The following is a 26,984-nucleotide window of genomic DNA, read 5'->3' as shown; positions in this document are numbered from 1 at the left end:
GTTTAAAAATTGGCTAAAAATAACAGGGTAACAGGGATACCTCTGCCACTTAGTGGCTTACTGAAAATTGATCTTCATGGGATCACTCCCACACTGCTCACTGGCCAAGTCTTCTGATAAAACTCCAGTTTCACTCATCTGCCTCAATCTTGTCAACATTTTCCTGTGCACCAGAAACCTGAAGCGGTCCTCTCTTATCTCTTTATCGGTCACACATTATTTAAATCCATTGCTGATTCTTCTTTCCTGCCCTAGTAATTTTTCTCTATCATCTTAATACATTACTGCAGTTTACTTACCTTCTCTGTTGACCTAGGCTGAACTAATTCACATCTCTCATCCTCCTTTTAACACCTTTGGACTAAATCTTATGAAATCCACAGTGTAACAAGAGTTTTTCTACTACAATGGTTGAAAGTCTGCAACAGCTGTGAAAAAGGAAGACTAAACTCTTCCTTCCTTGTTTTGTGAGAACTGGTGCAGCTGCATTCTGTGCCAATTGTCTTCAACAAACACAGCTTTATGAAAATTCCCAAGGCCCACATTCTAGCTTGGAAAACAAGCCCAGGATACAATTTATATCTAGCTTTACTGCTGGCAACTACCTCAAGTTTTTCTTAGTAACAGGAGACCATCACTGGTCTTTTGACTTGCAGAGATGCCAAGTGGCACTCATTAGGAGTATGCCACAGACATTTGAAAACTCTCTCGCTCTCATATTCTTTGAGCCCTTTTTCTTGCTCGGATTAGAGCGTTCTGTGCCAGTGCACAGATCCTAGCACTGCTTTCATGAGAGGTAAGCCTAAGAGGAGAAAAGCCAGGCCAAAACAGTAGGAAGAAATCTGAGCACGCCTTCCTGTGAACTGCCTGCCCACCCCATACCTCTTCCCTGCATCTAAATATGACATGTTCTGAAACAGATTATAGCTAGCAACAGGCTTCTCAGTAATGTCTCAAGACATACAACATATAGGTATCACAACAAAATCTCAAGACCATAATAAGCTATCCTTTTGATATTTTACACATGACCTCAGTGGCACCACTCAGGGCTCAATCATCTCACATCCTCCAAGCTTTATGTATCCTATTCGTCATCAGTCCTTTAATAATTTAAAGGAAGATTTATTATAAGTTTTCACAACACTATTTTTGTATTCTATTATCAAATCGTCACTTATCTTAATATAAAGATGCCCAAATAGGCTTGGGGAATATCTGTCCAACTTATACCATGTTTCACCTACTAGCTTTTTCAAGGACCATCCCCTGTAACAGCACACATATCATTCATTTGGTACATAAAAAAATCAACTTTTAAAATAAATTAGTAAAATATAAATACCATTTAGTGCCAAAATCGCCTCTAAACCACAGTTCTTTCAGGACAAAGATGGCATCAGAATTTTTAAACTGCTCTTATACTATCCAACTCTAACCACCTGACTTCATCCAACCAATAGCAAAACTTCCCAAACTAAATCAGATCAGCGAGGTCCATTTAATTTCAGAATTGAGATCAAACAGGTTAACACTATTAAGAACATGTATCCAATGCTGTTCTTTAAAGTTTTTACAAATTTTCCATACTTTCACCCTACAGTCGTTTGATCCATCACCCTCCATCTAATATCCAACGCCTTATGCTTACTATCCTTCCGATCCTGGACTAAAGGAGCCTGTCTGGATAGTAGCACCAAAGGAGGTTTGATAACAGGAGACAGTTTGAGCCTATATGGCCCATTAGGAGGGTTGAAGCCAGTAGGCGGAGCTTGTCATCCTATTTCATTGTTTTGGGTGTACCAAGATGGCGGTAGCTGCATTGGGGAGAATTAAAACCTCTTTGGGTGGAGACCAGCTTCAGTCTTGTGACATGTCATCTCTTGTTATCAAACCTCCATGAGACCAGGACTCAGGGGTCGTGTGCAAAAAACCAGGAAGCCAGCAAAGATACACATGGCATATCCTCCTGCAGCTTGCAAGGTATAAAAGGACAAGCTGTTTCCCAAGAGTCAGATTCTCTTCAACTGCAAGCAACTCAGATTCTCTTCAGCTGCAAGCAACTCAGATCCATTCACTGCAGAAGCCCTCCTGTCCTAACCATGTGCTCATCAATCAGCTGGACCACAGCATGCTTGTAACAAGGACTTGTAAGTTAACCTACCTGCTACTTTGTTCTATTTTATGCACAGATTACCTGTAAAGATCTCTTAAAACCTACCTCTCGTGTGCAATTGTATATTAAATCAATATTTTTAAAGCTAAAAATATGGTCTCTTTGTGTTCTGAGTATATGGTATCTTTTATATATACTTAATCTATTTAATTTATTGCAATTATCACCTTTGGTGATTGGTGGAGAAATTAATATCCTAAAACTTATAAATACAGCATCTGCTCTTAAATTATAAACAGTAGCAAGTGCTCTCGAGCTATTTTCCCCAAAATAAATAATTTCTTGTAACATATTTATTCATTTCTTGTAACACCTCCTACAAGAGATATGGGGGTCTTGGGGGTCTAGGGATGGGGTGGGCCTTGGGTAAGGAAAAATTAGTCCTTACCTGATAATTTTCTTTCCTTTAGTCCCAAAAGATTAGTCCAGACTAATGGGTTATGCCCATCTGCCAGCAGGTGGAGACAGCGAGCACTAATGAGTTGTGCTTTATATGGTACTGTGCAGCCAGACTCTGCCAGTATTTGATAGCTAAGCAGTGGAAATGTTACTTGTAAGCAAAAACTCCTGCCTCCTTTATAAATATAGCAATGTGAAACAGAATAAAATAAAAACTTGAAAATTTCATGCCTAAGAGCCAAAGAGACCCATAAAACATGGCCATTATGAGAAATTGAATATACCTCATGGGCAGGTTCTGAATTGATCCTTTGAGACTAAAATAAAGAAAATCAGGTAAGAACTAATTTTTCCTTCAATTATGTCACCAAAGGATCAGTCCAGATTAATGGGATATAAAAAAAAAAAAAAGCAGTCTTTACTAGGGAGGGATTGTGACACCCTACAGAATACCTGGAGCCCTCTGGACCTGCAATCACAACCAAATAAGAATACTCACCTAGCACAAGAAGTAGAAGGGATCTTGCAGAAACAGCCTGCACATCAAGGACAGCAACTTCCCCGACAAATAAGCTGAAGAAAGCACCGGGAGAGCTGAAGAAGCATATCAGAACCCTCGTAATGTCCAGGAGATATAGCAAACAGGAACCTGAGATATAAGCTTCCCTTTAAAGCAAAGGTACGCATATTTAAGATGAAAGGAGTAAACTAGCCTAGATAGAGAAGAAGGAACTGCCCTCAGGCAGGCTGCCGCCTCAGAAAGGTACAAGAAAAAATGCCTACAAGACAGAGCCCGTGTCCCTGAAGATCCTCCTGAAGAGGAGCAAAGGACTATAAAAAAATGATTTCAAAGATCTTTGATCAAGGCTTTAGCAAGAGGTGCAAAGTAAACCTTGGAAGAGCTCCACGCACCAAGATAAGATGACATTCTGGACAAACTCTCCTAAAAGGAGAACACAAAGGAGTAACTCCCTTAAGAAACCAGACAATATCAGGATTTAGGGTTTGCTCTGAAGCAGCCCTAGTGGGCGAAACTGTGGCCATTATTGCCAAAGAGTATAGAGGCACAGCAACAAGCACACTCAGTCCTGTGTCCTTCTTCCGCCTCCTACTTCCCTTCCTCTCATTCCCTATGCCTTTCCCGTAGCACTCCCGCATCCTTTATCTATCTCCCCCGATTTTCCCTGCATCAGCACTGGCCAGAATTTTTATTTTATTGTGTTAAACCACTTAGTCTCCTGTCTAGGATCAATTTTGCAGTATATCAAGTGTAACAAATAAAAATTCATATTTTGGTTACTGTACATCGAGGTCTTTTCCTCATATCTTATTTGAATATGTGCCATCTACTAGTTTACTGAGAGGAGCCAATTTGGAAGTTCAGGTTACAAGTACCTGACAGAGTCCCAAAAAGTGGCAATATTCCATGCTACTTAATCCCAAGGATAAGCAGTGGCTTTTTCCAGGTCTGCCTTACTAACAGTTTATGGACCTTTCCTCCAGGAATTTATCCAAACCCTTTTTTTAAGCCCGGTTACATTAACTACTTTTTACCCCTTGCTCCAGCAACGAGTCCCGAATTAAAAATTAAATTTTCTCCTATTTTGTTTTAATTTAAATCTATTTTATTGATGGAATAACATCAAATACAGCAGTTAACTCCCAATGAAACATTTCTTAAACATGTAGTTCCATACATTTTCTCCCCCCCCCTTTCTCTTCCCTCCCCCCAACCCTTCCCTTCCCTTTACCCCAACCCCATTCCAATCCCAACGTTATGCAAAAACTCCAACAAGTGCTTACCAATATTAAATCTCTAACCCGCTTAATCCTTTATATAACATAAGGTTGCCCACATAACAAACACCGCTGTGTTGTCAAAAAGGTTCCAACAGTGCCCCACTCCTTTGATGTCTTGCTGACAAAGATGCGCAAGGGGCTTTTGGCTCTTATAGCCCCCCGTCGCAGTAGGTCACCACTGTGGAGTACATGTTCATTGAACCCTTGTTAATATTTGCCATTAGGATTTACGCATATTATGACATTATATACTTGCAACAAATCAAACTCAAAACTTGAACATACCTTTCGACAGCACTCCCAATGCCAATTAAACATTATCCCGTATCAGTCAACCTTTTCTTCCCCCCTACCCCTCCCCCCAACTCCCTCCCTCTTACCTATCCCCTTTCCCCTTCACTATAGCACCACTTAGTAGCAAGTGAGCATGTGATAGACACAGAACATACCCCCCCTACACCAACTTGATATCCCAATCTTCTCATGTGGGTACTGTAGCGAACATGACAGTAAGAATTGAGGCTTCCAACCTCCTCTTCCACTCATCGCACCTTTAACTTCCAGCAATGACGGCTTACCACAAATTCTCAACCCATTCGTTCCTATCACATCTCTTCCATGCACCCGATCTAACCTAAAACATTCAATACTTGACTCCGTGCTCTTGGGGATATTTTTTGCAAATAGGCCCCCCAGACTTTCATGAACCGCTGCCGCCTCTTTGGTGAGCTACGAGCATCCTGCATTTCCCATAACATCAGCTCATGAAGCTTGTTCCTCCAGTACCAATAAGAGGGGCCTTTATCCATGATCCAATGGTTGAGAATACATTTTTTCCCCAAAATGCAAACTTTGCTAAGAAAAATCTTTTCCTCTAGGGAACCTCTATTCCAAACCCTCACTGAACTAAATAAAACCCGCTCAAAGGACAGGTCCACCTGATATCTAAGGACCCAACTTAGGAACCGGGAGAGAGCCGACCAGAACCCCTGTATCACCCTGCACTGCCACACCCCGTGGAGAAACGATGCATTGTCCACTGCACACTTGGGGCATTCACTGGTTTCCACCACACCCGCATACCACGCCTGTTTAGCTGAAAAATATGCCCTATGGATAGTTGTAAAGTGGCATTCCTGTAACTCAGAACTATGCACCACCCTTACTCCTCCCTGAAGCGCGGCTAATATAATCCCCTCTATTATTCTACTTCCCGCCTCCTGGCTCCATTTCTCAGCTAATGGTTTAACATCTCTTTTAGGTTGTTTCCCTATCAGCACCTTGTGAAACCAGGACACTGATATTTGTCCAGCTGCATCCCCGGCCAGGAGCTCCCTGATACTCATCCCAAACTCTGGTAATAGGTCTGCGGCGGGGAGGCTATATATATAATGTGATAATTGGTAGTAAGCTAGTTTCGCTAATATTCCTCCAGTACAGAGCCTCTCAAATTCTAAATAAGTCATGACTTTCCCATCTCTCTGTAGGAAATACTCTAAAAGTATCACTCCCTTCTTCTCCAGGTCTCGAAAGACCTTATTTTCCCTCCCAGGCAAAAAATCCCCATTACCCATAATGGGCAGCAGTACACTCTGCTCCGGATTATGCCCTAAAAGTCCCACTACCTCTCTCCACAAATATCGCAAAGGCTGCAAAAGGCAGCTACGTTTTACCCCTTGCGGGAGATTACTAAATTTTGTGTGCAAGAGGTAATTAAGGTGCCAGGGGCTAAAGTACAGGCGCTCCAATTGTGTATCAGTGTATATAGCCGTGCCCAAAACCCAATCTCCCAGATGGCGGAGCAGACATGCTTGGTTATATGTGCGCATATCAGGAATCCCCAGTCCCCCACTCACCTGGGTCCCGCCAAGACTATTCCACCTGAGTTTTGGTTTCCGCCCCGCCCAACAAAAACGATTTACCTGTCTCTGGTGGGCTTTTAAATCTTTTTTCCATAACCGTATTGGCAATGTTTGTAACATGTATAGCCACTTCGGGAACACCAGCATACGATACAAATGTATCCTTCCCATCAGTGACAACGGCAAAGGAGGTCCACTTGACCAACTGTACCTTTGTGTTCTGCAATAACCGAGGAACATTACAGGCGTACAGCCTTGCTGGATCTATTGTTAATTGGATACCCAGATACGTAAAGGATCCAGTCACCCAGCGCAGCGGGAACTGTTCCCAGTCCGCCCTCCTGACCTCCGGACTCGCCAGGGCCTCAGATTTCATATAATTTAAGTGTAACCCCGAAAATTCTCCATATTCCTTTATGCTTTCCATAAGATATCCCAAGGACCTCTTTGGATTTGTAATTAACACCAGCAAATCATCGGCGAATGCCGCAATTTTAAATACCCTATCTCGAATATGTACTCCTTGTATATCTGTATTAGTCCCAATCTCTCGTATCAATGGGTCAAGTGTTAACACAAAAAGGAGTGGAGAGAGAGGGCATCCCTGGCGCGTTCCCCGGCCTATAGGAAACCACTCCGACCCTAGACCATTGACCAAGACTCGCGCCCGAGGGTCATTATATAATGCCCTAACAGCCTGTAGAAAGAATCCATTCATCCCATACGCCTTAAGTGTTTCGAAAAGGAACCCCCAGTCCACCCTGTCGAAAGCCGTTTCGGCATCAAAACTAATTAACATTGCCGGTGTTCCCTCCCTCTGCACTTTTTCCAAAGCAAGAATTATTCTTCGCATGTTCTTTGCTATTTTCCTTCCCCTTATAAATCCCACCTGCGGTTCCTCCACCAAAGCAGGGAGATACCTGGCCAACCTATTGGCTAACAATTTAGCCAGAAATTTAGCCTCTGAATTCAAAAGTGATATCGGTCGGTATGATTCTGGGCGATTGGCTGGCTTACCCGGCTTTAATAGCACTGTTATGTGAGCCTGATTCATATGTAATGGCATGGATCCCCGCTGAACTGTTAAATTAAAGACCTCAGTCAGAATCGGGCAAATTTCAGTCTGCAATAGCTTATAAAATTCGTTCCGCATTCCGTCCGGGCCTGGTGTCTTCCCCAAGGGGCTCTGCTTAACTACCCACATCACCTCCTCCACCGTAAAGTCTGCATTTAATACCCGGAGTTCTTCATCTTCTAATCTAGGTAGATCTATACCAGTCAGATAAGTCTCGCTAGGCGTGACTAAGTCATCTTGCGGCTGATACAGTTGCTCAAAAAATTTCTTGAATACTCCTGAGATTTCACTATCCTGATGTACCATGGCTCCTTGTTCATTTGCCAGCATGAGCACCTTACGGTAGCCTGCCTTCCTGCCCATCACCCGTGCCAAAAACTTCCCTCCCTTGTTAGCAAACTTATACAGCCGATACTTATAATAGGCCAGGGACCTCTGAACTATACGATGCACTAGCTCATTAAGACTCTGTTGTGCCTCTAACAGCTGAACCCGGAGCCTTTGCGAATGTCCCTCACTATATTGTCGCCTCAGCATAGTTACTCTCTTCTCTAATCTAAGTATCTCTTGTTTTCTCACTTTCTGTTTAAAACTTGTGTATGCTATAGTCTCTCCCCTGAGAACCGCCTTAGCAGTCTCCCAGTAGAGCATTGGATCCTCCCTATGATTCTCATTGGTCTTACTGAAGTCTTTCCAACATTGAACCAAGTGGGGAAGAAACTGCCCATCCCGATATAACCAGCTTGGAAATTGCCACACCTTGTCGCCTCTCCTCCCCTCATCTAACTGTAATCTCACCATTACCCAGGCATGATCAGAGACCACAACTGGACCGATCCTAGCGGTATCCACCTGTGTGAACAAGTCCTCTGTGACAAATATATAGTCAATTCGAGACCAAGTGGAGTGAGCCCTCGATAGATGGGTATAGTCCCTCTCAAGAGGGTTAAGTGTTCTCCACACGTCCACCACAGCAAATGCCTCTTCTAGCGCCGCTATTCCCCTCAGAGGTCCGGCCAGCTCTCTCCCCATTGGTTTAGACCTGTCCAGTGCTGGATCTGCTGCCTCATTAAAATCTCCCCCCATTATAATGGGTATCCCTCCCAAACCCTGCAATGTACGAATAAGCTGCGTATAAAATTGTTTTTCGAATGTGTTTGGTGCATAGATATTACAAAGTATAACCGGTTGTCTATCCAACACTACAGATGCCAGCACATATCTCCCTTTGTCATCTCTCACTACCTTGTCAACCTCCACATGTATTCCTTTTCTTACCAATGTGAGCACTCCTCCCTTCCCTCCCACTGCTGGTGACTCAAAAATTTCGCCTACCCACCAACGTTTCAATTTAGTATGTTCTGCCTGTGTTAAGTGTGTCTCCTGCAGAAATGCAATTGACGCCTTTTGATCATTCAGAGTTTTTAAAATTTTTTGCCTCTTAACTGGTGAATGTATACCCCCCACATTCCAAGTTAAAACTTGTAGTGGAGCCATATAGTCTCTACATATCTGTCAATGCCTCCATATGATATTCCTATAATCTCAACGGCGAGGTGTCCCAGCCACCACCTCCCCGGTGCGTCCTTCCATTTTATCACAACTATTTCGTCACACCACTCATCCTTCACAGCCTCACAGCGTGCATATTTATGATCTGTGCCCCCCCTAATCCCTACCCCCTCTATTTCCCCCTGTATCCCGTCCCCACCCTCCCCCCACCCCTCCCCCCCTGTAACTCTTCAGAGTCTTCTTCTTGTCTCAGACTTCTCTCACTCCTGGAAGCCCCTGGCCCATCAGCACCTACTTATTTTTCGAACCCCACCCCTCAGGACGCCACCCAACTCATGGTCAGATGGCCCTCACAAATCCCAAATCCCCCACAGCCACTGAAACTTCTCTGTGTTCTTACCATCGTAACTGTCCTACCAAGAAAACATTAACAATTAACTTACAACCACAACTTTCAAGTAACCCCCACATTGTTCATCACTTCTGGGTCCGTGGCCCCCACCCACAGAGAAACGTAGGAGGGGGCCACCCGACTGTCCAGCAAATTTCATACCCAGTACTATCTCATGTGTCGGGCTCCTTCATGTCCTTGTCTAGGAACTGCTGGGCCTCCTGTGTGGTCTGGAAAGAACGCCACTGGTTCAGATGGTGAATCTTCAAAATGGCTGGATAGAGCAGCATGAATCTGGTCTTCTTAGCAGCCAATGCAGAACAAATGGGGTGAAAACGGCGTCTCTGCTCCTGTACTCCTGCTGAATAGTCTTGAAAGATCTTTACCTGGGATCCCTCATATGTAAGGGAATCTCGCTTCAATCTGTAACCCCGCATGATTTCTTCCTTGTGCAGGTAATTGAGCACTTTAATGATGACGATTCTCGGTCTCTGCAAGTTTTGTTGCCAGCGCCCCAACCTGTGGGCTCGTTCAATACACAGCTCTCCGTAACTGTCAGAGAGAGCCAATTCTTTTTTCAACCACTGTTCCAGTATATATCCCAGCGATTTTTCCGGAATCTTTTCAGGGATTCCCACGAGTCTCAGGTTACATCTCCGTGCACGGTTTTCCATGTCTTCTATTTTTTCCTGTTGCAGCTTAAGCTGATTCTGGAGTCTGGCAATCTCCTGTGTATTGTGTGCACAACAGTCCTCCGTTGCGGCTATTCGATTTTCCGCCTCTCCCACCCTCCTCTCCGTGTCTGCTGCAGATGATTCCAAGTTTTTTAATTGCCCCGCCAGCAGATCAAGTCTTGGGCTGAGGGCCGCACTCACCGCTGCTGTTATTTGTGCCAGCTGTTTATCGGTAAACTCTACCTCCACTGAACTTTTCAAGTCCTCCATTTTATGGTTGGGCCTGAGAGGTGTGGGCTTTTCTTTATCAAACTTCGTCCCCTTGCGAGTAATCCCAGGCGACATGTGTTTCAAATATTGCTCCATACACAAAGCTCACCAGTTCACATGCGTCCTCCGCACAACTTGCCTCCCGAATTTACTAGACTTTAGTTGTCTAACTTCTGTGGGGACTTAGCTCCTATGTGTATTCTCAGCGGCCTCGGGGCACTCCGAAGTTCTTCTGGCACTCAGCCCGTACCTTCCGCGGTCTCTCAGGTTTGGAGATGGGGTGGGAGAAACGTTATACCACTCAAGGCTACCGTCTGAAACCTTCACCCCCAGACTGGGGGGGGGGGGCAATCAGGAAGTATATACAGCACTATCCTGCACGAAACTTGCGCCCACGATATGCCTCAGAGAGAAAAAAAAAAAAAAAGATAAAAACTTGTGCCTCCCCCAGACTCTCTGCTGCTCTCTGTCACTTGCCTGCTCAAGCCCGTCTGAGCCTCGCTTCTACTCCGGGGTTCGCGTTGCGTCTGAGGGGTCTGCTGTGCCTGCTTCCGATTTGCACTTCTCTGCCTCCAGTTTTTAACAGGTTCTGACTTCTCCCCTCGCGTGCGTCCTTTCTCCCCCGATCACCGCTGGCCTCTGGGTTTCACTGGTTTCGTTTCTCTGCTGCCGCCGCCATCTTGAAAATGCGGATCGTGAGAAACTCTGCGCGGGGGCTGCCAGCTTCTATGGTGGGGTCGTTCGTAGGTGCTTCCTGGTCTCCGCTACCCTCCGATGTCCCTTAGAGCCATCGGAAGCGGTGCCGGTGCCGTTGGTTTCGGGGCTTCGCTCGAGCGGTACGGAGCTCACAGCTCGTCGGCCATCTTGCCGCTCGGCTCCACCGGAAGTCTCCTATTTTGTTTTAAATGTGCCACTTTCATGGAGTGTCCCCTAGTCTTTGTACTTATCAATACACGTTTACCTGTTCCACTCCACTTCGATCACATGTCCCTGCAGCCTTCTCTTCTCCAAGCTAAAGAGCCCTAACCACTGTAGCAGCCCTAATCTCTGTGGCATTTATTCATACTACAGTCCTTCCACCCATTTTGGTCATTCTCTATACCTTTTCCAATTCCATTATATCTTTTTGAGATGCAGTAAACAGAACTGTACATAATACACAAAGTGTGGTCTCATGAAGCAATACAGAGGCACTATGTTATTCTTTGATTTACTCTCTATTCATTTTCTAATAATTCCTAACATTCTGTTTGCTTTTTTGGCTGCCGCCACTCACTGAGCAAAAGATTTAACATATGGTCCATGATGATCCCTAAATCCTTTTCCTCGGCGGTAACTCCTAAGTGGCCTAGTGGTTAAGGTGGTGGACTCTGGTCCTGGGGAACTGAGTTCAATTTCCCACTTCAGGCACAGGCAGCTCCTTGTGACTGTGGGCAAGTCACTTAACCCTCCATTGCCCCAGGTACAAATAAGTACCTGTATTTGTAAGCCGCATTGAGCCTGCCATGAGTGGGAAAGCGTGGGGTACAAATGTAACAAAAATAAAATAATATGGAACCCAGCATCATGTAGCTATAATTTGGGTCATTCTTTGCAATGTGCATCACTTTGCACTTGTACACATAACCCCCAAAAGTGAATGGGCTGTGTCGGCATTACCACAGCGCCAGCCAGGCTTAGTAAGCAGGGGGTTAAGTTTTCATTTGCTATTTGGATGCCCAGTCTTCCAGTCCCCCAAGGTCCTCCTAAAATTTAGAAGTCAGAATGTAGTTTCACAGCTCTGAATAGTTTTGTGTTATTTGCAAATTTGATCACTTCACTCATCGTTCCCATTTCCATATCATTTATAATTGTGTTAAAAAGCACTGGTCCCAGTACAGATCCTTGCAACACTCCACTATTCTCTGTCCTCTATTGAAAGAATTTATTTCTTTATTTGATATACTGACATTCGCCATCAAAAAAATTATCCATTTAACCCTGCTCTCTGTTTTCTATCTTTCAACCAGTTTCCAATCCACAACAGAATACTGCCTCCTAACCCATTGCTTCTTCATTTTCTCTGGAGTCTCTCATGAGGAACTTCGTAAGAAGATTTAAAAAAAAATCTTGACACACTACATCAAATCGACTCCCATTCGTCCACATGTTTATTCGTACCTTCAAAAAAAAGTGTTCAAGATTCAAACTTAAAATCAATCCCGAATACCAAAATATATAAAACACAACAGCTATCTCAGGAAAGAAAACAAATTTTAATGCATTGTTAAAAGTGAAGGAATGATGAGAAACTTTCAGTATAGGCTGTTTCCCACAGCCTAGCATGCCGAACTTCAGCTCACTTATATGCTCTATACATCATAATGCTTCTCAATATTTTCCAACACCATTTTTTTTAAATGAATAATTTAAGCACATAAAACTCAGTGCAATGATGATTTTTACTAAATAAATGCCCAAAAAGCTGTATAAGAATGCACAATTCAGTCTGGTGAGTAGAACTCTCAGAAAAGGAGCTGATCACAAGTCAATTAAAATGAAGGCACCAGATTAGCAAAGCAAAAGGCAACAAATTTATCTTAATATTTCCGTGTATATATCCTGCTGCTGCTTTCTGAGCCATCTGACAGAGCACCCTGTTTCACTCCTTCATCAGGGACACTGGAGCCAAATTTCTTTAACAGCATCAGCAGATCATCCAAAATATCTTCAGCGTGACAGTGCCTTTCCAAAATAAATGTAGCAAAAAACTAACAAACTATACAAAAACAAACTACACTAACACACAGTCCCCACATGGTACACTTCCCACAGGCAGAACTAGACTTAGTTTGTCTATTCCCACCCCCCACCCCACCCCCACATGTAGCACTGATGTTCCACAGCAAGGAAGAAGCTGTGTAGGGATAGAGTTATCATCTTAATACCAGTTGGGTTCACTCTCACGCCTTCAGTGTTCATTTAGAAAGTCAAATTTAGCTGTCTAATACACCAGCAAGAGATGAAGATAAAGCGACCTTAAAATTTTATACGAGTCTGGGAAAGGTCACAATGAGAATCTGTGGTAAACAGAATAATAATTATTCCTCTTCTGGAGTTGAAAAGCTATTCAAAATTCAAAGCTACTGTGTTATAGACTAGTACACAGTGCTTGACTGCACACCAATATATTATCTACATAGCATAAGCTTCTAGCAAAAGGCATGACACTTTAGAAAGAAAAATAATGCAATTTGGAAATGCCCTGAAATAATATTTGAGAAGTGGTTGTACATGGTACAACTGTTTCCTAAAGCATCAATATCCTGCAATGTTAATGAGTGGAGTGGAATGGGTGGAAGAAAAAAAATCGCTTGTTTTTTTTTTTTACAAAAATACTAGGACTAGGGGGCATGTACATTTAAAACAAATTAGAGGAAATATTTCTTAACTCAACATGTAATTAAACTCTGGGAATTCGTTGCTAGAGAATGTGGTAAAAGCAGTTAGCTTAGCAGGGTTTAAAAAAGGTTTGGATAAGTTCCTCTAAGAAAAGTCCATAAGCTATTATTAAGATGGACTTAGGAAAATCCATTGCTTATTTCTAGGATAAGCAGCATAAAATCTGTTTTCCTGTTCTGGGATCTTGCAAGGTACTTGTGACCTGGATTGACCACTTTTGGAAACAGGATACTGGGCTTGATGGATCTTCGGTCTGTCCCAGTATGGCAACGTAACCTTGCTGCCCTTTGTTCTGCTAACATTCTGTTTTATATTACCCAAAAAGGTGGAAAGAAAACATTATCTCACTATGAATACCTAGCCATCTATCTTGAAGGATAGTACAAAAACAAACATTGATGCAGATGTACAATTAAGTTTCTTGTGGTGGCTCCCCCCAAAATTATTGCTATTATTTGTATAGCTACAGAAAACAACAAGGCAAACTATCCACAAACTCCAAAGTGGAAGACAAAAAAGCAGATCAGTGGTGGATATACACGATCTTTATTAATAAAATTGCATATAACATATATTGCCTGACACAGGCTGTGTTTCACCCAGCAGGGCTGCATCAAAGGCTACAAGAATAGAAAACAAATAAAATATATGAAAATATTAAAAACAACAATAAAAACAATATAATCGTATCAGCTGAAAATATAATACCATGACATAAAATATAAAATCCCCTTGATGGACTATATAAAAAATATATGTACATGTACAGTGGGGGAAATAAGTATTTGATCCCTTGCTGATTTTGTAAGTTTGCCCACTGACAAAGACATGAGCAGCCCATAATTGAAGGGTAGGTTATTGGTAACAGTGAGAGATAGCACATCACAAATTAAATCCGGAAAATCACATTGTGGAAAGTATATGAATTTATTTGCATTCTGCAGAGGGAAATAAGTATTTGATCCCCCACCAACCAGTAAGAGATCTGGCCCCTACAGACCAGGTAGATGCTCCAAATCAACTCGTTACCTGCATGACAGACAGCTGTCGGCAATGGTCACCTGTATGAAAGACACCTGTCCACAGACTCAGTGAATCAGTCAGACTCTAACCTCTACAAAATGGCCAAGAGCAAGGAGCTGTCTAAGGATGTCAGGGACAAGATCATACACCTGCACAAGGCTGGAATGGGCTACAAAACCATCAGTAAGACGCTGGGCGAGAAGGAGACAACTGTTGGTGCCATAGTAAGAAAATGGAAGAAGTACAAAATGACTGTCAATCGACAAAGATCTGGGGCTCCACGCAAAATCTCACCTCGTGGGGTATCCTTGATCATGAGGAAGGTTAGAAATCAGCCTACAACTACAAGGGGGGAACTTGTCAATGATCTCAAGGCAGCTGGGACCACTGTCACCACGAAAACCATTGGTAACACATTACGACATAACGGATTGCAATCCTGCAGTGCCCGCAAGGTCCCCCTGCTCCGGAAGGCACATGTGACGGCCCGTCTGAAGTTTGCCAGTGAACACCTGGATGATGCCGAGAGTGATTGGGAGAAGGTGCTGTGGTCAGATGAGACAAAAATTGAGCTCTTTGGCATGAACTCAACTCGCCGTGTTTGGAGGAAGAGAAATGCTGCCTATGACCCAAAGAACACCATCCCCACTGTCAAGCATGGAGGTGGAAATGTTATGTTTTGGGGGTGTTTCTCTGCTAAGGGCACAGGACTACTTCACCGCATCAATGGGAGAATGGATGGGGCCATGTACCGTACAATTCTGAGTGACAACCTCCTTCCCTCCGCCAGGGCCTTAAAAATGGGTCGTGGCTGGGTCTTCCAGCACGACAATGACCCAAAACATACAGCCAAGGCAACAAAGGAGTGGCTCAGGAAGAAGCACATTAGGGTCATGGAGTGGCCTAGCCAGTCACCAGACCTTAATCCCATTGAAAACTTATGGAGGGAGCTGAAGCTGCGAGTTGCCAAGCGACAGCCCAGAACTCTTAATGATTTAGAGATGATCTGCAAAGAGGAGTGGACCAAAATTCCTCCTGACATGTGTGCAAACCTCATCATCAACTACAGAAGACGTCTGACCGCTGTGCTTGCCAACAAGGGTTTTGCCACCAAGTATTAGGTCTTGTTTGCCAGAGGGATTAAATACTTATTTCCCTCTGCAGAATGCAAATAAATTCATATACTTTCCACAATGTGATTTTCCGGATTTAATTTGTGATGTGCTATCTCTCACTGTTACCAATAACCTACCCTTCAATTATGGGCTGCTCATGTCTTTGTCAGTGGGCAAACTTACAAAATCAGCAAGGGATCAAATACTTATTTCCCCCACTGTATATTCATAAAATGAAATCAGGAATACATAAAATAAAACCTTATAAATCTAGTATAAAAAATAATTCATACATATACACAAAAATAGTAAATAAATATTTAAGTAAATAATTAATATCAAATCAACTCTTCAATACATATAAAAAAATAAAAAATATAGCAGACATAAGTATTAGAAGCAAATATAATAACAAATCGTCTCTCTTGAATACATGTATATAATAAACATATGTCAGACAAATCACAAAGCTCAAATCATCATTTCTCAAGTATATAAATGGAAACCAAGATAGGACACCTACCTACTTTGTAATCCTTACTATGAGATACATGTAAAAGGATGAAGGTTCCAACAATTGTAACTACATATAAAAAAATAAAAATGTGAAAAATGATAATCAAATAGAGTATGTTCTGTACAGGAATTCTGTTTGCAACCTGCTTCATAAGGATGGTAATTTATTTGTATTATCAAGGAATGTCATCAATTGTTGAATTACAATTTTTCTGTTATCATCGAGAGAAATGGAAACAGAGATAGGATAGCAATTCAAAGGGTTTGAGGTGTTTGCATGAGGATCTTTGCAGGAAAACACTGGCCATTTTCCAACTAGGGGAGAATAGCCCAGTACAAAGGCTGGTAACAATCACAAAGAGGAGATACAAAAGGAGTGTCACTTGTTTCAGAAAATAAGTAGAGAGGTGTGGTAGCCGTGTTAGTCCACTCTTAAAGGTTATCAATAGAAATCAAACAAAATAAAACATGGAAAAGAAAATAAGTAGAGAGGTGTGGTAGCCGTGTTAGTCCACTCTTAAAGGTTATCAATAGAAATCAAACAAAATAAAACATGGAAAAGAAAATAAGATGATACCTTTTTTATTGGACGTAACTTAATACATTTCTTGATTAGCTTTCAAAGGTTGCCCTTCTTCCTCAGATCGGAAATAAGCAAATGAGGTAGCAGATAGTATATATGAGAGAAACATCAAAGCATTACTTTGACTGTCTGACAGAGTGGGAGGGTGGGGGTATGCATGGGGACATCAAAGCATTTCATTGATATTCTAACAGAATGGGTGTTGGTAGGTGAGAGGAGGGTAATAAACTGAGAAATAAACATAGAAATGCAGCTTATGTTTTATAATGAGTTAGAAAACCCAGATCCTTATTAAGTCCTGTTTGCTGGGTGTCAAAAATAAGTAGGAAGGAGATCTGCTGAAGATGGAGGAAGAAATAACCTTAGCCACCTCAGTAAGGGACAGTAATCTGAAGTTGCAAAAAGTAGTATGATATGAGCAATTACATGTAATGCCGAACTCTCTCATGCACTTGAGACTGTTGCTTCTGTATGTACTATCAAGCCATTATCTCACCCGAGACCACATAACCCATGGTTCACTCATAATCTCCAGCAACAAAACAACAACTCCGGCAGGCGGAACGAAAATGATACCACCATCCTTCACCTATTACTCTATCCATTTACAGAATTACAGCTCACTCCTATAAACTTGCTATCTCAACAGCTAAAAATTACCAAAACCGAAATTCCTTTATCTTTTCGAAAACTTTGCATACCCTTACCACTTAAATAAATCAACTTCAATATCTCCAGAGAATTCATCTTCAGCACAAGCTTTAGCAACCCACTTTATGACCAAAGTTTCCATGCTTCAAAATAGCTTCCCTTCTTCAAGTTCATCCTCAACTTTGTCCCCAACAGGTGATGCAGCTGTGCCATGCAGCACCTTCAGTCAATTCAACATATGAAAACTAGTAAAAAAGGCCCGTTTCTAACACAAATGAAACGGGCGCTAGCAAGGTTTTCCTCGGAGTGTGTATGTTTGAGAGAGTGTATGTGAGAGTGCCTGTGTGAGAGAGAGAGAGTGAATGTGCGAGTGTGTGTGTGAGAGAGAAAGAGAGTGAGACTGGGTGCGAGTGTGTGACAGAGAGAGAGTGAGACTGGGTGCGAGTGTGTCTGTGAGAGAGTGTGTGTGTGTGAGCATGAGAGTGTGTGCCAGGGCCCCTCCCTCCCTCCAAGTTCTAGGGTCGTCCCCTCCCTACCTCCCTCCGAGTTTCAGGGTCCCCTCCCTCCCCTGCATTCATCCATATGCAGGCAATGTCCTCTGTGCCCTGCCCCCTCCATCCATTCATGTGCAGCATCTCTCCCCTGCCCCCTCCACCTCCCTCTGAGTTCCAGGCCCCCCTCCCTCCCTCCTTCCCCCCTCTGAGTTCCAGTGTCCCCCTCCCTCCCTCTGTCCCTCCATCTCAGTTCCAGGGTCCCATGGAACTGGGAGGGAGGGGGGGACGGAGAACGTTGGAGGAGTGACGTCAGCAGGTGTTTAAAATCTCAGTGACACACATTGGAACGTTGGAGGAGTGATGTCAGCAGGTGGTTACGATCCCAGTGAGACACACTGGAATGCTGGAGGAGCAAATTATTATATTAGATGACCACAGCCCCCACTGACCCTGTTCTATCCACTTTGATTAAGTGATCTCTTGATTCCCTCACCTCTTTTATTCATACCTTGACTGCTCTCAGTCTATCCTCAGGACTTGTTCCCAACTTTTGGAAATTGGCTATCATTTGCCTGAAAGCCAAAAGTGCCTCTGGTACGAACAATGATCTCAACAACTATCATCCAGGCATCAATCTTCCTTATACCGCCAAGACAGTCGAATCTATAGTTCATACCCAGCTTATTGACTAATTCTAAAACTCACATGCTACATCCAAATCAAACAGCTTTTAGGAAACACCTCAGCACTGGAACTGCTTTACTAGGGATTACGAGTTACCTCTACCGTGCTCTTGATCATCCAAATCAGTTTTTCTTCTCTCTCTAGATCTATCTGCTGTATTTGGCCTGGTTAACCATTCGCTCTTGGTTCATCGTGTCCACTCCATTTGTATCATGGGACTGCACTTACGTGGAGGGGCATAATCGAACGCCTATCTCCATGGGCGTCTATGTCCAAAAACGGGTACGTGAAGAGGCGGGACAGACCGTATTTTCGAAAAAATGGACGTTTTCAGCTGGGTGTTTGTTTTTTTTTAGCGATAATGGAAACTAAAAACGCCCAGCTCAAAAACGTCCTAATCCGAGCCATTTGGTCGTGGGAGGGGCCACAATTCGTAGTACACTCGCCCCCCTGACATGCCAGGACACCAACTGGACACCCTAGAGTTCAGTGCGGTGGACTTCACACAACGCTCCCACATGCATAGCTCCCTTACCACGGGTGCTGAGCCCCCAACCCTCCTCCCTGAAAACCCACTACCCACAAATGTACAACACTACCATAGCTCTTAGGGGTGAAGGGGGCACCTACATGTGGGTACAGTGGGTTTTGGAGACCTCCCATTTACCAGCACAAGTGTTATAGGTAGGGAGGGATGCTGGGTCCACCTGGCTGAAGTGCCCTGCGGTACCCACTAAAAGTGCTGCAGGGACCTGCATACACGCAGGCCTCTAGGACTTGTTGCTGCTATATAACATTGGCACACCAGCTGACACCTGAAGACTAATCTCTCCGAAAACGTCTTTTATTGGAATAAGCATGCTTACTCACAGTTAACTGCAGATCAGAGGTTGTGCCCCACTGGCAATGAGTCTCACTGGTACTGAGATGAGCAGTAGGTCAGAGCTGGCAGAATGCTGTACAATGCCCTCTTTCAGCCACATTCAAGGTAAGAACTAAGTTCTGTAACGTGGCTAACACGTGAAAGGGATCTAAAACTGGCTTACAAAAATGGCCACTACCTCATGGACTACCGGAAACAAAACAGAGCACACTCTGACCCAGTAAGCAGAGGGGAAAGCACCATGGGAGTAGAGCCTACCAACATAGTGAGCATTTGCCACAAGCTAGTGGAATCACAGAGCCCAATACCCTACACCCACCACAATGCATTGCTGATGTGACTCTGCAGTGCGCATAACAGAAAAGGTGTCACACTCACCCGAGACCCACATCAGAACCAGGGAAAGGCTGTCACAGGATAGAACACATTCTGCTGTCATGGAGGTGGGTACAGCATTTGAGGCTGGCATAGAGGCTGGAAAACAAAGTTTTTAAAGTGGGGGTTTTTTGGTGGGAGGGGGTTAGTGACCACTGGGGGAGTCCGGGGAGGGCATCCCCGATTCCCTCCAGTGGTCAACTGGTCAGTTGGGGCACTTTTTTGGGACTTGTTCGTGAAAAAAAAAGGGTCACAAAAAGTGACCCAAAATCGTGGTAAAAACGCCTTTTTTTCGATTATCAGCTAAAGACGCCCATCTCTCCACAGCCGATAACCACGCCCCAGTTCCGCCTTCATCACGCCTCCGACACGCCCCCGTCAACTTTACCCGTTTCTGCGACGGATTGCAGTTGGAAATGCCCAAAATCGGCTTTCGATTATACCGATTTGGGCGCCCATGGGAGAAAGACGCCCATCTCCCGATTTGGGTCGCAATATAGGCGTTTTTCTCTTTCGATTATAAGCAGGATAGTCATCTTCAATGGCTCTACTTCTGCTCCCTTCAATCCCGGTATGGGTGTCCCTCAAGCATCCATTTTTTCACCTACCCTATTTAATACTTTCTCGGCCCCACCTTTTTACACTAGTCCAGTCTCTTGAACTACTACTACTACTACTACTATTTGACATTTCTAACTAACTAACGATGTTAGTCTATGCAGATGACATCCAAACTCTATGTACACTAGACACTTGTACACCTACTGAGATCACTAAGCTAAACCTCAAAACAAAACTTTCCTCAATTACAAACTGGCTCCAGGAACATAATCTTATCATCAACCCCCAGAAATCTAAACTTGTTCATTTCTCTAACGCAGCACATATACTCTCACCTCGACCCATCTATCTTTCCAATGTTCCAGTTACCCAGACTGACTGTATTTTGGATGTCTCTAATCTTTCCTTCAGACCACAGGTTTCTCAAGTAATCTGTGGCTGCTTCTACCTCTTTTTGATCCGTTCCATATGTTCACTCATTTTCCCATCAGTTCTTAACATCCTAGTCCATTCATTAGTCATTTCATAATTAAACTATTATACTCGCTTTACCAAGGACTTAGGGTTAAAGAACTAAACCACCTTCACACCATTCAGAACACTGCAATTTAGTTAATGTAAGAAAATATGATTACCACATATCTTAAAGATGCCTATTGACTACCACTCGCCCATTGCATCACCTACAAAATACTACAGATTGTCTTTAAGGTAATGACCTCAGGAGAACCTCCCTGTCTTTCATACCACTTAATTCCATACTGCCCTACCAGATTCCTTAGATCAGCCCAACAAAACCAGCTTGTTGCTCTGAGTTATTGTATGGTGTTACATGAACATAATACTACTAATTAGGGGACAATGCTCAACTCCCGAAGTCAAATTTAAAACCTATCACATAAAGACTCCAGTGTAATTTAAATATCAAAAGAAACTTTTATTCATTATACTTTAGTGTCATCCTAGAACAGCTGACACTATAAACTACCTAAAAACTCACATTCACTTCATTCATCGTTCTCAACCTGTACCTAATAATATGAACTGCACTGAATTGCATTACAAACATACAATATCTAACACTTGTTAAATTAAATTTACATTTTGCACAAATTTTACACTGTTGACAATTAGAGGAACACAACCCAGTCTGTCCAGCACACTGATTAACGCCACGATTTCCACCTGACCACAGTGTTCACATAATAAACAGGTGTTGGTTGTTTAGTCCCAAATGTACAAGAACAAACTAAAATGTTGATGCTCTATCCACTGCTTACAAGCAGTCCGCTACTTCAACAAGCGTCCTTACAGATCACTGTACAGGTACTGAGAAATCGGTGACCAATTCATTGATTCACCATTCATGTCTCCTACTCATATCGGTTCCCCAATGCTGGACCGCATTTCACAAGATCTTCCTCAGGAGGAACCACCATCACATCTACAACATGTCAATAATATCATCATTATCACCATGGATGGTGAATGGATGAAGTGAATGTGAGTTTTTAGGTAGTTGATAGTGTCAGCTGTTGTAGGATGACACTAAAGTTTAATGAATAAAAGTTTCTTTTCATATTTAAATTACACTGGAGTCTTTATGTGATAGGTTACATGAACATACCAGACACTACTTTTTTTGACCAAGGACCCAACTTATGGAATGCCCTCCTGAATTCCCTTAGAATGTTCATTCCGCTTAATAAATTTAAGGCTGAACTTAAACACACATTTGCTTATGCCTTCCAGTAATACTAGGCCCTTTTTCTCTTCTCCTCCCTTCTTCAGTTCAGAGTGAAAACTGAAACCAATTGAACAGGTTCCCCTCCTGTCTGTTCTACCCCCCCCCCCCCATCTATCATAAATGGTGTTCCATCCCCTTTCCCCTTTCGGTCATATGTTGTCCTACTACTACTTAACATTTCTAGAGCGCTACTAGGGTTACGCAGCGCTGTACAAAATAAACAAAGAAGGACGGTCCCTGCTCAAAGGAGCTTACAATCTAAAGAACGAAATGTGAAGTTGGGCAGTCTAGATTTCCTGGGTAGAGGTGTAGAGGTTAGGTGCCGAAGGCGACATTGAAGAGGTGGGCTTTAAGCAGAGATTTGAAGATGGGCAGGGAGGGGGCCTGGCGTATGGGCTTGGGGAGTTTGTCCCACGCATGGGGTGAGGCGAGGCAGAAAGGGCAGAGCCTGGAGTTGGCGGTGGTGGAGAAGGGTACTGAAAGGAGGGATTTGTCTTGAGAGCGGAGGTTACGGGTAGGAACATAAGGGGAGATGAGGGTTGAGAGGTAAGGAGGGGCTGCAGATCGAGTACATTTGTAGGTTAGTAGCAGAAGCTTGAATTGAATGCGGTACCCTGATCGGAAGCCAATGAAGTGACTTGTCCCTTGTGTTTGTATGTATTTAGTCGTTCTTTTTAATATACTAGATTGAAGACCACCATGAAGGTCCCCGCAGGGCGGGGTAGTAAATTCTGAATAATCTTGGAAGCTTGCCAGTCATGTTTTCAGGCTCACCATAATGAATATGCATGAGACAGATTTCCATATAATACATCTTTACTATATACAAATCTATTTCATGCATATTCATTGTGGAAATCCTGAAAACCCAACTGGCTAGTTGTGCCTCCATGAGAAGATTGAGAAGCACTGCTTTAAGTGAGGAGATGTGAGCAACCAGAAGCAGAATAACTTAAGGCATCTCTCTTTTCTGAGCAAACTTTAGTGTCACAGAAATAGAGCTTCTGTAATGCTTTACATGTGCTGATCAAAGCAAAATGTAAACTGGGAGGGGGGGGGGGGAAAGGACCCCTCAGAAGTGGTCATGCTCAGGGCCAGTGTAAGATTATGGGGTAATCCTAGGCGAACCTTCAACCTTACGCCTCTCCTCAGCTTTCAGGTCCATAATCTGCTACCACCACCAAGACATCATGATTTTAAATTAGGGCTGCATTTCGATTAAAAATTTTAAGCGTGATTAATTGCATAATTAAAGGCGTGGCATAGCCAGCAGTACATTCGGGGGGGGGGGGGCACAGGAGGGGAATGGATAGGACACATTTCCTCTCCCCCCACCTTAGATATCATACCTTTGCTAATGGGGATGCCAAAGCCCTGCCAGTCAAAGAAATCCACTGCCAAATCAGCCCCCTTCCTCCTTGTGCTGCATTGGGAGCAAGAAAGTCAGTGGGATGCCTCCAGGGGTGTGCTGGTAAATTGTTAACAGGGGGCTCTCTCTCGCCAGCAAAGTAAAAGAGAATTCAGAAGGGGCCCAAGCCCACATTTTGGGATCCATTTGTTAAAGTAGCCATGGAGAACCGGCTCCCAAAATTCTTAAAAACTTAACAAACGGTTCTCGAGAGCCTGTGAGAGCCTGCTCCAGCACACCACTGGATGCCTCCATCTGCCACATGCTTAGCTCATACACAAACTGAACATGATTGGGGAGTGCAAGCGTTAGTGGCTGTAGGCACCCTGCTGACTTCCTCAGCAGTGTGCCTATAGGAGGAAGGGGGTGACTCAAGCAGCGGATTTCTTCGGTTGGCAGGGCTTGAGCTACCCCACAGTCATTGAAAATGTACTGCAGCTTTGGAGGGAGCTTGAGACCAAAGGAGGAGACCCAGGTTGCCAAGGTCCCTCCCCTCCCCTGTGGCTATGCCACTGATTAAAGGCCCCTTTCTCCCGCCTTCAGGTCCAACTCTCTCTCCTTTCCTCCCCTCTACCCCCAGTCTAACACCTCTCTCTCTCTCTTCCTTCCCTCTACCCTCTCCACCCCAAGTCTATTATCTCCCTTTCTCTTCTCCCTCCATCCTTCTCTCCTTCAATTCGGCATCTCTCCCTATTTCCCCCTCCTCCCCCCTTCACAGCCCAGCATTCCTCCCTCCCTCCCCGACCACCCAAGGTTCTCTCTCAATTCCCTCCCTCCCCTTTGTAACTTCCCCACCACTACAGCAGAAACTTACATTTTCTGGTGAATGTGTGAAATTGAAAGGCACATACAAGTTACAAAACACATTTTATCATGAAAAGCAAAAACAAAACATCTGAAGATTTTAAACATCTAACAGGTAAGGATGGGTCAGTTCTGCTAAATGCTACTATTATGTCTTAGCTCTCCCTAATGTTGTGACTGCTATTACTTTCATAATAACCTTCTCACCAGGGGCGGACTGACCACTGGAACAGTAGGGCAGTGCCAGAGGGCCCAGAGCAGTAAGGGGACTCTCCCCTAGCTTAGCTTCCATCTAATCACTTTTCATAGGGAGTTAGGGGCCCATGGCCCTTACTGCCCAGGGGTCCAGATCACTGTCAGTACGCCCCTGCTTCTCAGCATTTTAGACGTTTGAAAATTACTGACAAATTGCTAGTCAAAAACACTTGTGGATGACAGACTTACACAGGAGCTGCTGAAGAGAAAGATGCCTTTCAACAATTCTAAATGAACACGTTGCATGAATGGCTTTATTGTAGTATTTCGACAGCTGTCCTGAAATACTACATATGATAACTGTATAACAGTGAACCCCTAAGGAGGATCCCCACCTGCTCCATTAAATCATGCAATGAGATTGGTGCAATTATGATCACTCAACTGTAACGCCACAACTTTACAGAAGTCTGTAAAAGATCCTAATACATCTCAGGGAAGACCTTACAACAGCAGCAGAGAATCCCAAGTGCCAATAAATTGCTTTCCCTTAGTAATACTATATAATTTACTAATCCACGCTAGAGAGCTACAACCTATCAGGTGTCGATATCGCCCTTGAATGTTTCGCTTACGAAAACTCTGATTTGTTAGATAGAAAATTTGAAAACATGAAATTAACATGTTCACTGCGGAGACTGAAAATATTTAGATCATTTTTTACAATGCTCGTTACAAATAAAAATCTCAATACTCACGCTAAACACACAAATCTTAGTATAAACTAAATGTTCCATTGCAACCCCCCACTTCACGATATATAAAACTCCCAGAAGGTGTACGAAATAAAAGCCAACAACAAAAAAAAATGAATCCCAGAGTTCAGCAAAATAAACGATGCAAAACAAACATCGCACGAGAGAAATGAGCCGATGCTTCCGTCTAACAACACGAGACTTGGAAGCGAGCTGGGAAAGCGCCTCTAGTCCAAGAAACAGCAGCACGGAGCGCCCGGAAAGGTCACCGAGGCCAGAGGGAGGGGGAAGGGATCAAAGCGAATCTCGTCTCTGTGCCTGCATGGAACAGAGCAGCATTTACACCAGCGGTATCTTACACTGACCTCTCCCTGCTGTTACATCTTCATCCTTCTCCGTGGTTCTTCAAACGCCTTATTATTACGCGGTCTGCCGACTCGGCTGCTTCTTCAGGCACCGCCTCCAGCTCAGACTTCACGCCAGCCTACACCATTCACAAGCCACGATCTGAGACAGACCGCTCCTCTTAGCCAATCGGAGGGAAGAGAGAACGGGAAGGGTCCAATGTTTGGTGAAAGCAGCGTTCCACATGGTAGAATGGTCCCTTTGTCGTCGCCTTGGAGACAGTAAGCAGGTTCGCTCTGTATCTTTCAAAAAAAAAAAAAAAAATTAGACCTCCGCGGAACTTAGCGAGGGCTCAGTGCAGTCTTCCTTATTATCCTAAACCATGGGTGGTGGAGGCCTGGAATGGCCTCCAGGTGGAGGTTGTGGAGTCGAGGACTGTTCCAGAATTTAAAAAGACGTGGGATAAGCATATGGGATCGCTTAGGAACAGGAAGAATTAGGGGTTACAGAGGATGAACAGACTGGATGGGTCATATGGCCTTTATCTGCTGTCATGTTTCTCTGTTTCTCAGCTCAGTCTGAGAGAAACACCCAACCAGTGGTTTTCAGGATACCCACAACAAATATGCATGAGATAGGTTTGGATACTGTCAGTGGCGTAGCTAGGGTAGTTGACACCCGGGGCCGGTCATTTTTTAACACCCCCCCCCCCCCCCAAATCCAGTACTAGGCATACCGAGAATACAAAACACTCAGGACCTATAGAGCAATTCTACCATACCATAAGCAGTCATTTCTACAAATCACACAAGGAAAAGGAAAGCATCTTAAACACTACAATGCGCTGATTCCCCAGCCTATAGGCTCCAGCTTGAGCACCCCCAATATTCAGAGAATTCCTTGTATGTGCCCAGGGAGGGGTTATTGCCTTTGAGTTTGGAACCCCTAATCATTCTGAAAAGCTGACTCCCCTGCCCCAGCTCCATTCCCTTCTCTGAAGCTGACCAAGAATCTGCTTAAGGCTTCCTGTAGCCAGGAGCAGAGCAGCTTTTTGATTGATAGATATGGATTGAACCAACCAGTCAACCTCTGTCTCTGCACCCCCTCCCCCAATTCCTTATTTGTGCATGAGTCCGTGTAGGACAAGCAAGTTTTGGGGGCCACGTCGCCGGTGGCCCTGCTTCCTATACCCTGAGGGCCAGTAACTGCGCCAGATGTTTTTTTTTCTCTTTCATTGGCAGCACA

General features: G+C 43.8%; 1 protein-coding gene across 5 annotated transcripts in view; it reads right to left on the bottom strand.

Annotated features, from left to right (window-relative positions):
* Positions 1 to 25,843, bottom strand: part of RASSF4 (Ras association domain family member 4) — a 116,757-nt gene extending 90,914 nt beyond the window's left edge. For 2 of the 5 annotated variants that reach the window (XM_030203180.1, XM_030203184.1), the window contains exon 1: positions 25,760 to 25,843. The gene's annotated coding sequence lies outside the window, so the exon portion shown is untranslated. Of the gene's footprint in view, positions 1 to 299; positions 420 to 25,397; positions 25,550 to 25,759 lie in introns of those variants that run through there. The other 3 variants (XM_030203183.1, XM_030203181.1, XM_030203182.1) reach the window with 2 other exon arrangements.
* Between the last annotated feature and the right edge of the window lie 1,141 nt (positions 25,844 to 26,984).

Source organism: Microcaecilia unicolor, chromosome 5, assembly GCF_901765095.1.
Source record: "Microcaecilia unicolor chromosome 5, aMicUni1.1, whole genome shotgun sequence".
NCBI classification, from domain to species: Eukaryota; Metazoa; Chordata; class Amphibia; order Gymnophiona; family Siphonopidae; genus Microcaecilia; species Microcaecilia unicolor.
The sequence above is the reverse complement of the archived record's forward strand: the minus strand, read 5'-3'. Positions and strand labels throughout refer to the sequence as shown.